Source organism: Gossypium hirsutum, chromosome A13 (assembly GCF_007990345.1).
Source record: "Gossypium hirsutum isolate 1008001.06 chromosome A13, Gossypium_hirsutum_v2.1, whole genome shotgun sequence".
NCBI classification, from domain to species: domain Eukaryota; kingdom Viridiplantae; phylum Streptophyta; class Magnoliopsida; order Malvales; family Malvaceae; genus Gossypium; species Gossypium hirsutum.
The window spans coordinates 61,252,834-61,261,281 of record NC_053436.1 but is presented as its reverse complement, the minus strand read 5'-3'; the positions used below and the strand labels follow the sequence as shown (position 1 = coordinate 61,261,281).

General features: G+C 38.7%; 1 non-coding gene across 1 annotated transcript; it reads left to right on the top strand.

The window, feature by feature from the left end:
- The first annotated feature begins 7,915 nt into the window (after window positions 1–7,915).
- Window positions 7,916–8,022, top strand: LOC121213337 (small nucleolar RNA R71). The gene has a single exon (XR_005908720.1). It is a non-coding gene; the product is annotated as a small nucleolar RNA R71 (small nucleolar RNA).
- The last annotated feature ends 426 nt before the right edge of the window (window positions 8,023–8,448 follow it).

Here is an 8,448-nt window from a genome sequence, read left to right as displayed (position 1 = left end):
ATATTTGATTCATTTTTTATATGGCCATTTGATATGGTTCATATTGATTATTTAGTGTAACACTAATCAATTATGCATGCGTGTAATGTGTTATGCATGATGTGGTTTCTTGTGGTTGAAATGTGTGATGAGTGGCAAAAGTGCTCCATGAATGAATCGTGGCTAATAAGTATGACCAAAGCTAGGGTATAATTGAGTAAATTGAAAGTAGGTTTACCAAGATGAATAAATATGAAATTGGTGTGGAACGCTATATAAAAGCATGATGGTTTGGATAGGTGATATGTTGACATTACAAAGTCTTGAATTTATCAAGTTTATGAGTATTTGAGTGACTAAATATACTATGTTGCATGCCATCAAAAATGTATGATTGAATGAGCATTTAAGGGTGACAAATGGTTTGGAAAATAGCCTCAAAGTTCTCCAAACCGGTAGACACACGGGCATGTGTCTAGACCGTGTGTGACACACAGTCTGCCCCGTGGGCATGTGATTCGACCGTGCGTCCTCTGCACCCTAATTAATGCAAAACAAAATGCCCAGTAGTAAACACACGGGCAAATACACGAGCGTGTCTCTCTGCCGTGTGAAAGGTACGGCCTTAGGACATGGGCGTATGCCCAGGATGTGTGAAGTCTGCACCTAATTTTGGAATGTAATTCGCCACACGGTCTGAGCACATGGGCATGTAACTTGGCCGTGTGACCCTATTTGTGTTGATGACATCATAAACAGAGAGTTACACGAGCTGAGGACACGGGCGTGTCCCAAGCCACATGGGCGTGTGTTACCACACGATCTACCCACACGGGTGTGTGACCATATTTCATGAAAATTTTTCTAAGTTTTTCTAAAGTTCTCAGATTAGTTCCGAACTACTCCCGATGTATGCTTTGGGCCTCGTTGGCCTATATAAGAAACAATTGCATGTGTATAAATGGTTTTAAATTGAATGAATTTTTATGGTCGGTTATGTATGTTTGCTGGTGTTTAAGTTTGATAATCCCTTGTATCCTATCCCGGTGTCAGACACTAGTAAGCGGTGTTACATTTAGTGGTATCAGAGCTATGGTGTAGTTAATTCTCGGACTAATATAGCATGTGTACGAGTCTAGCTATACATGACATATATATTATGATAGTGTGACGACTCCTACTGATTTTGACATGTGATTTTATATAGTCAATGGATCTCGACAGAGTAATGGCGGATGATGTTGAAAGTAACGTGCCTACACCCGCTGAAGGGGCATCACCGTCTGATAGTATACCACCTACAGTTAGTCGAGGAAAAGGAGGCAGAGAAGCCTTTCTCTATGTAATGGATGCTTGGTATACGGAGTTCGTTCGAACGAACCTGAATGCTCAACCCCCTCTACCCCTACCTATTCCTTAGCATATTCTTATAGCACCCTAAGGTATGGGCTTTATGAGACTGAATAGACCTTTAGTGGATAAAATTCAAAAATAAGGGGCCGAAGAGTTCCAATCTGGTAAAGATGATGACCCTGAGAGGGCAAAGTTTTGGCCCAAGAATACCATTAGGGTGTTTGCTGAGTTATCATGCACATCTGAGGAATGCATAAATGTGTTGTTTCCCTATTGAGAGACTCGGCTCATCAGTGGTGGAACACCCTTGTGTCGGTGGTGCCAAGGGAGAGAATTAATTGGGAATTTTTCCAAGAAGAATTTCGTAAGAAGTACATTAGTCAAAGGTTTATTGATCAGAAGAGAAAGGAATTCCTCGAGTTAAAAGAAGGCCAAATGACGATAATGGAATATGAGCTTGAATTAGTGAGACTAAGAAAATACGCTGAAGAATGTTTATCGACTGAGGCCATCATGTGCAAAAGATTTGAAGATGGGTTAAACGAAAACATCCGATTGTTGGTAGGTGTCCTTGAACTGAGAGAATTTTTTGTGCTCGTAGAGAGAGCTTCTAAGGCTGAGGAATTGGTTAAAGGGAAGAGAAAAGTTGAGTTAGAGTCTTGAGATTCGAAGAAGAGACAGATGGGTAAACCATTTAATCCTCAACTAAGAAACCGAGAGAGTTTAATACTTAATCGAGTGTTTCGGCTGGGTTTTCAAAGAGAAACCATGAAAAATAGTATACAGGTCAAAAGGTTCAAACTACTTCGATAGCGAGTGTAGGTAACACTCAACCTAATAGACCTGAGTGTCAACATTGTGGTAGACGTCACCCTGGTGAATGTTGGATGAATAGCCGGGCATGTTTCAGGTGTGGTTCACATGATCATTTTATCAAGGATTGTCCTGAGACGGTTGAAAAGGAAAAATTTTAGAGTGCAAGATTGGGCAACGCCACTTCTAGAGGGAGACTACAAAAGAATTCGGGAAATGTATCGAGTAGCAAGAGTGCACCTAAAGATCCATCTGGGAGACCCGAAGGTAGAGCACCTACGAGAACTTACGCCATTCGTGCTCACGAAGAGGCTCCATCCCCTGATGTGATTACGGGTACTTTTTCTCTCTATGGTACTTCTATTGTTCCTTTGATTGATCTAGGATCTACCATTCGTATGTTTGTGTGAAATTGGTTTCTAGCATGAACATGCCCGTTGAGTCTACAGAATTTGTGATAAAAGTGTCAAACCCTCTAGGCAAGTATGTGATAGTTGACAAAGTATGTAAGAACTACCCTTTAATGATTAGAGTTCATTGTTTTCTGGCTAATCTTATGCTTTTACCTTTTGATGAATTTGATATAATACTTGGTATGGATTGGTTGACCATATATGATGTAGTAATAAACTGTGGAAGGAAAATCATTGAATTGAAATGTGAAAGTGGTGACATTCTTCGGGTTAAATTAGATGAATTAGATAGCTTGCCTGTAGTGATTTCTTCCCTGATTGCTTAGAGATGTATGAGAAAGGGTTATGAAGCTTATCTTGCCTTTGTGTTGAATAAGAAGGAGTCTAGGTTGAAAATTGAGTCAGTACCGATAGTATGTGAATATCCAGATATGTTTCCAAAAGAGTTGCCCGGATTGACTCTAATTAGAGAAGTTGAGTTTGGCATTGAATTAGTTTCGGGTGCTACACCTATTTCGATTACTCCGTATAGGATGGCTCTGACGGAGTTAAAGGAGTTAAAAGTCCAGTTACAAGAGTTAACGGATAAAGTTTTCACCAGACCTAGTTATTCTTCGTGGGGCGCACCGGTGCTATTTGTGAAAAAGAAAGATGGTTCAATGAGATTGTGCATTGACTACGGACAGCTTAATAAGGCAACCATATAGAACAAGTAGCCTTTACCAAGAATCGATAACTTGTTTGACCAATTGAAGGGAGCCACAATATTTTCAAACATAGACCTGAGGTCCGGTTATTACCAGCTGAGAGTTAAAAATTTGGACGTACCGAAGATTGTATTTTAGATGAGGTAAGGTCACTATGAATTTTTGGTTATGCCTTTTGGTTTAACGAATGCTCTCGTGGTATTTATGGATTTAATGAACCGTATTTTCCAACCATACCTAGTGATCGTGTTATTTCGTGCTAGGTTTTAAATATTTATAATTAACCATTCTTGAAACTAACTATTATCGCGATGTAGGCAAGTGTACCTATCGAACAGTAGTATAGTTTTAGCAAGACTGATGTTTGGTCTGAGCAAGTAATTCAAATTCATGAAGATATGTTGTGGTGTTGTGTCTTTGAGTTCTAAGGTAATTGGGAAAAGTATTTACCGTTGGTAGAATTTTCCTACAACAACAGTTTTCAATCAAGTTTGAAAATGGTGCCTTATGAGGCATTGTATGGGCGTAAGTGCCGAACGCCATTGTATTGGACCGAACTCAGAGAGAATCAGATTCGCGAAGTTGATTTAGTTAGAGGAACCGAAGAAAAAGTAAAGATAATACGTGATTGTATGAAAGTAGCTTCGGATAGACAGAAATCCTATGCAGATTTGAAACAGAACGAATTGAGTTTCAGATTTATGATAAGGTATTTTTGAGGGTGTCTCCATGGAAAAAGGTTTTGAGATTTGGTAGAAAGGAAAATTAAGTCCACGATTTATTGGACTGTATGGGATCATTGAGAGAGTAGGGCCAGTTGCCTATCGGTTAGCCTTACGATCTAAATTAGAAAAGATTCATGATGTATTATATGTGCTTATGTTGCGCTGATACCAATTTGACCTTTCGCATGTGATTTCACCGGTAGAGGTCGAGATCCAACTAGATATGACCTATGGCAAAGAGTCTGTTAAGATTTTAGCCCGGGAAGTAAAACAATTGAGGAACAAAAGTATTGCCCTTGTGAAAGTTTTATGGCAAAGACATTGGGCTGAAGAGGCTACATGGGAGACCGAGAAAAACATGAGAAACCAATACCCAAACCTTTTCACCGGTAAGATTTTCGGGGACGAAAATCCCTAAGGGGGAGAATTGTAACATCCTGAATTAGGGCCTCATCAGAATAGTAGTTTTGAGACCACAAATTTGAAATAGAAATAATTATTTTATGATTATTATGAGGTCTATGATATGATTGCATGGTTATGTGAAAATTCATGATGAAATTTTATTGATAAAGTGTCCAATTTGACATTTAGGACTAAATTGCAGAATTTGCAAAATGTGAGTTCTAGAAGCTTTAAGCATGAAATTGCCATGGATTATTAATTAGAGGTCATTAAATAGCAATTTGCTCAATTTCTATAATTATTGAGAAAAGTGGACATGAATAGGAAAATTTTGAAAGAAAAGGTTTAAAGGCATTTTTGTCATTTGGTTAATAAAAGAATAAAAAAGAAAAAATCAGTCAAAATTGTGTCCATCTTCCTCCCTCATTGCCGAAAATCCTAAGGAGCCATAGCTAGGGTTTTGTTCATGCTTTCAAGCTCAATAGTAAGTACATCCTAGCTCCGTTTTTAATGCTTTTTAAATTTTTGAAACCCTCGTAACCCAATTTACCTATTAATAGCCATATTATTTAGTAGGGTTCATGTTTGAAATTTGACCCATGTATGACATGCATGTGTTTTGATGTTTAATGGAGGAATATGAATGTTTGATGAGTGATAAGCATCTTTTACCAAATGATTCCTAGTGAAAAAGGCTAAAAAGGACTCCTTTGTAAAGTTTTTAGATTGGGTAGTAAGATGTATAAATTAATGGGAAATGTGGGCTTCTATGGGTAAGTCATAAGTTTGGCTAGGCTTGGGTAACAAAGAAAATAAACACATTTCATTTTACGAGCCTAGGAACTAATTTGCAAATATGTGAAAGTTTAGGGGCAAAACTATAATTTTTCCTAAATATAGTTTTTGGACTGATTTGAATAATGTGATGATTAAATGAGCTAAACTTGCTATTATAGATAAAAAAACGAAGTCTGGACCTAGACCGAGGAAAGAACAAGATTTTGGACTAAATCGAATTAATTGTCCATATTTTGTACCGAGGTAAGTTCGTGTGTAAATAATGCAATGATAGATCATGTTTGAATGTTTTATTTGTGTATGAATTTCTATGTCTAATTATTATGATGAGTGTATGAATGACTTTATTGTCTATGAGGATGACATTGTGAACGAGTTCGACGAATATGTGTTATCGAGAAAATCCCGTTCGAACCTTAGGAATAATGTAGGATATACTATGTGATTATGAGCTCATGAAATTATGTGTATATGTGACTATGTGAATCCGAGTGTTGGTCTTGTAAGTTCTACTGGTGGCTACGTAGCCCGGCATGTGTTGTGGATACCTGTCAGCTTGTGTGAACAGCCCGTGTAGTTACGTCCTGACTGTCAGCTTGTCTGAGCAGGCTCGTGATTAGCTCGAGAGCGAGCAATGAGTGATGGTGATATGAGGTAGCATATGGTCACGTTTGAGGCACTATGTGCATGTCTTCCGTGTATCCGATAGTATTCGTAGTGCTCAATGGGTAAACATGTGAGTTATTCGACAAGTAAGTCAATGATGAGGAAATATGACAATGTGTTATGAGTTGGTACAGGTATGTACAAAAAACTCATATAAATGAGCTTGGTATGTGATGAACTTTTGGTAAGATCGAAATTGTGAAAGTTATGCCTATAAATATAGGATGACACATATGTAACTATGTTATGTCAGTGGTATTTATATATATATGATTATGTTGCTATTTACTTGCATGTGAACTTACTAAGCTTTATGCTTACTCCCCTCTCTTTTCTATTTTCTTATAGTATCGCCAAGCTAGCTAGGGGATCGAACGACGTCGGAGTCCCGATCATACTATCAACTGGACATTTGGGTATAGTTAGTCTCAACATTTTGGGTATGGCATGTATAGGGGCTTGGTCTTTTTTGTTATATGTCATACTAGTCTAGCCAAATGTGTCAGCTTATGGTAATATTTGATTCATTTTGTATATGGCCATTTGATATGGTTCATATTGATTATTTCGGTTGTAACCCTAATCAATTATGCATGCATGCAAAGTGTTATCCTTGATGTAGTCACTTGTAGATGAAATGTGTGATGAATGGCATAAGTGCTAAATGAATGAATCGTGGCTAATAAGTATGAACAAAGCTAGGGTATATTTGAGTAAATTGGAAGTAGGTTTACCAAAATGACTAAATATGAAAGTGGTATGGAATGCTATATGAAAGCATGATGGTTTGGATAGGTGATATGTTGACACTACAAAGTCATGAATTTATCAAGTTTATGAGTATTTGAGTGACTAAATATACTATGTTACATACCAAAAATGTATGAGTGAATGAGCATTTAAGGGTGACAAATGGCTTGGAAAATAGCCTCAAAGTTGTCCACACTAGTAGACACACGGGCGTGTGTCTACACACGGTCTGCCCTGCGGGCATGTGATTTGATCATGTGTCCTCTGCACCCTAATTAATGCAAAACAAAATGCCCAGTAGTAAACACACGGGTAGAGTCATGGGTATGTGTCTCTACGTGTGAAGGGCACGGCTTTAGGACATGGGAGTGTGCCCATGCATTGTGAAGTCTGTACCTAATTCTGGAATTTAATTCACCACACGGTCTGAGCACATGGCCGTGTGACCCTATTTTTGTTGATGATGTCATAAACTAAGAGTTACACGGACTGAGGACACGGGCGTGTCCCAAGCTACATGGGCACGTGTGACCACACGGTCTACCCACATGGGTGTGTGACCATGTTTCATGAAAATTTTTCTAAGTTTTTCTAAAGTTCTCGGATTAGTCCCGAACTACTCCCGATGTATGTTTTGGGCCTCGTAGGCCTATACAAGGGACAGTTTGCATGTCTATGAATGGTTTTCAACTGAACAAAGTTTTATGGCCAGTTGCATATGTTTGCTGGTGTTTAAGTTCAGTAATGCCTCGTATCCTATCCCAGTGTCGGACACGGGTAAGTGGTGTTGCCGTAAGTGTTTTTGGTTCTAGCCCCCGGGTTACTCTAGGAAAGGTTAAGGTGGTTTCGCCAAGATGGGTTATAAAAATTGGATTGCAATCCTTACCTTCCTCAGTTCTGGTATTGATTACCCATGTAATACACAGATTCTGGGTTTGACGGACATTCTTCAAACAAATGTCCTTCCCCACAATAAATACAGGTTATATTTTCAAAGTGATTAGGTGTCTAAGCTGGAAAACTATTAAACCCATTAATGGTAAAATTTGTAGGAAATCGAAGATAACTAAGATGCGAGTGATGTGAGTGGATCCAATTCAGGTATTCGAACAACTCGTCTTCCTGACATTGCTCGATTGGTTTGCCATTGATAATTTTTGCTGGCAATCCTCTCAATGATTTCATAAGCCTCGTTATGCGACTTAGAAAGGAGAGCACCATTAGCAGAAGCGTCCACTACTATCCTCGTGTGAGCATGTGAGCATTAAGACCGTTATAAAAGATCTCAAGTTGGATGCAATGAGGGATTTTGTGATAAGGGCACTTCCGTAACAATTCTTTTTACCTTTCCCATGGCTCATACAAGGACTCATCATCCATTTGTTGGAAAGCAGTAATCTCGATTCTCAACTTAGCATTCTTGCTAGGAGGGAAATACTTCATGGGGAATCTTTCTATTAACTCTTGCCATGTGGAAATGGAATTTGGTGGCAATGAGTTCAACCAGGCTCAAGCTCTATCCCTTAGCAAATATGGGAACAACTTTAATCAAAGTACATCTTCAGGTACTCCGGCTAACTTGAAAGAATCGCTCACCTCCATAAATAGTCTTCAGTGAAGATGAGGATCTTAGGTAGGCATTCCACTGAATTAGCCCACTATTTGAAGCATGTGGAACATGACTTGCTTCAGCTCGAATTGTTGTGCCTAGATTTTGGGTCTCCTAATACCCGGATTAAGATCATGAAATACTAGCACGGCATACTTTCTTAGGGCTCTATGCCTATCATCAACAATAAGGATTGGATTTTGAGCAAGGTTTTGCTCTGTTTCCTTGAT